Source organism: Rhagoletis pomonella, unplaced genomic scaffold (assembly GCF_013731165.1).
Source record: "Rhagoletis pomonella isolate Grant_MI unplaced genomic scaffold, Rhpom_1.0 Rhpom_scaffold_00242, whole genome shotgun sequence".
NCBI classification, from domain to species: domain Eukaryota; kingdom Metazoa; phylum Arthropoda; class Insecta; order Diptera; family Tephritidae; genus Rhagoletis; species Rhagoletis pomonella.
In genome coordinates this window covers 10,909-13,896 of record NW_023458796.1, presented here as the reverse complement: position 1 = coordinate 13,896, position 2,988 = coordinate 10,909, and positions in this window count along the sequence as shown.

Below are 2,988 nucleotides of genomic sequence, written 5' to 3'. Positions count from 1 at the left end.
ATCCCAAATAAAAATTAGACAAAATCCCAAGTTAAAAAAAGTAACAAATTTTTTTTTGCACATTTCGTAAAAGGGAAACCAGCTCAAAGGTGTCAAAATCCCAATTGGGAGTATGACACTCCCTCTGCAGTGTCATATTCCCAAGTAAAAAAATTTTACTTGGGATTTTGTCATGGCACCGAAAAATCATTAGTTTTTCTTCTTGCAATGAAAAGTAATGATATTTCCCTTTTACAGAAATGTGAAATACATTTGAAAAGCTAACGATTTTACAGAATTTGCCACTGACCATTTTGTAAACAGTTATCCACATAACAATAATAATATTTAACATTTTTATTCATATATTTATATTTGAAAATTTGATTTTCTTTTTCAATTAATAATAAAGAACTGTTTTTCCTAAAACCTGGAATCAACTTATATTCAAAAATTATTTCTTGATTTTCCATTTTAATCAAAGCACAAAACACGTGGATTATGAAAATATGCAATTTGACAATATGCAATATGACATTGATTAGGAAAGTTGCCAGGTGAAATGAATAACAATTAAATGCACATTCACAATGACAAATAAATTCATATGAGAGATAAGGCCATATGGCTTTAACTCACAATTGACAAAAAAAAAATATGGCATTATCTCTCAATACGAAGCGTGATAATGCCATATGGCTTTACCTCGCAATTGGATGGGAGATAGAGCCATATGGCGTTATCTCGCATGGCTTTATCGCACCCCACCGAAATTTTTGGGTTAAAGAAAGTATAAGTTTCCTGGTATCCTTTACAACGATACCAATTTTTTAAAAATCGTTTTGTAATTTTTTTTTTATATTTTTTTTTATAAAAAAAGAAATTGTTTGCTTTTAAGTGTTTTTTCTCACATTTTTATATACGAAGTATACAAATATGCATACCAGTAGAGGGGGAGTTTACTCACCTTTACAACGATACCAAATTTTTGAAAATCGGTCAGTATTTTTTTTAACGTTTTTTTTGTATAAAAAAGATATTTTTCCCTTTTAAGTGTTTTTTTCTCAGATTTTTATATACGAAGTATACAAATACGCATATCGGAAGAGGTAAAGTTTGATTGCGTTTACAGCAATATACATTTTTTAAAAATCGGTTGGTAATTTTTTTGTTTAAAATATTTTTTTAATAACGAAAAAGTGTTTTTCCTTTTAAATATTTTTCCTCAAATTTTTGCATACGAAGTATACAAATATGCATATCAGAAGAAAGGAGGTTTAATCACGTTTACAATGATTTTTAAAAATCAGTTCAAAATTGTTTGAAATATAAGGATTTTAATTTTTCGAAGACCCGACCTTTGACCCCTCATAGTACCTGTAATATAAGTTTGCACAAACAAAGTTATATACCATTTAGGTAAGAGCAAAATGCGGACTACGTCTATGTTTTTAGTTTTTTAGTTGTTTACATATAATAATAAAAAATAATTTTTTACCAAAGGTCCTATTTCGAAATTCGAAGGCCCATATCTCGATTTTGGAGACTAACTTCCAGAAACGGAGAAATCTTTTTTTTACCTATGACTTAATCTCTTAAAAAAAATTGGTTTGGTCCAATACCCAGCCGATTGCTATACAGTGTAATCATTCCAGTATCTTCATTTATGTATATTGTAACTATCAATGCCTTATAAAGGGAAGTCTAAAATTTTTTTTATCTAAAACTAATAAAGTTAGAAGGACGAAATTCGAGGCAGTGGAAGTTTACATATTAGTCCTTGACATATATTTTTTTCTAAAATAAATATTGGAAATTTTCAAGGATAAAGTTTTAAAAGGACATTTTCCAATCTTATTCGTCCTGGTGCACCAAAAAATTAATTTTGTTTCAATTCTACAGAATTTTTCCTTTTAAGTGATTCCCATATTATTACTCTACAATGCGCCAAATTTTTTAAACAATTTTTTAATTCAATCATATCCTAGAAATTTCAAAGTTCTTAAAAAAAAATCCTGACGTCAGAGAAAAAAACTAAAAACGCAGTTTTACTATATTTGACCCCCAGTTTTGTGAATATATTGATCCTTTCGTGTGTTGTAAAAATTTTTGGTTTTTGTCGCACGGTGTTATAAGCAGGGACCGTAACGGTTATGTTTTTTTCAAAAGTAAAAAAACAATCGTTATTTTTTCAGTCAAGAATAAAAGTTACAAATTGACTTTCATTTTTTCGGTCAAAAATAGAGGTTAACACTTGAAGTTTATTTGTTCGGTAAAATATAAAAGTTAAAACATGACTTTTATTTTTTCGGTCAAAAATAAAAGATAAAATTTGACTTTATGGATTTGATGGATTACCGGGAGAGTAAAAAATGTATATACCCCCCGTTAAGATATCTGGCATGTATTATACATCAAGTGCCAGCGACACAAGTCAGAGTAGAATGCGCGTTCTCTGCAATAAGGTTATTCTTAGCGATTTGCCATACAATTTGTCGGAGCAGAACTTGACGGCTATATTGATTGTTAAATTGAATTCCGAATCATTCCTGTAAAAAGGTAAATAACTTAAAGCTTAAATTGAAGAAACTCAATATATGTATTTAGAGTCCGACCGATTAATCGGTATCGGCATCTGCATCGGCATCGGCTAGTATCGGCACAAAATTGAGCATCGGCCTTTGTCGCCGATTCTTTGCCGATTATCTTGGAATTTCTTTTCATATGTTCAGGTGAAGCGACAGACACCAGACAACATCAAAAAACATTTGCAGACAGCTCACAAAAATGATTTTTTTTGGTAGAAGGTGTTTCACGTTTTTTCCATAAAAAACTATGTTCGACAATTTTCGGAGACACAGCCGCTAAATTTAAACGTAGAATACGTGGTATGGTTAAAAGTATATCAAAGTCCAAAACGAACGCACACACTAAGAAAAAAATATCGATAACGAAAGCGATAATAATATCGATAGCAAAATCGATAAAGAATCTATGAAAATATCGATA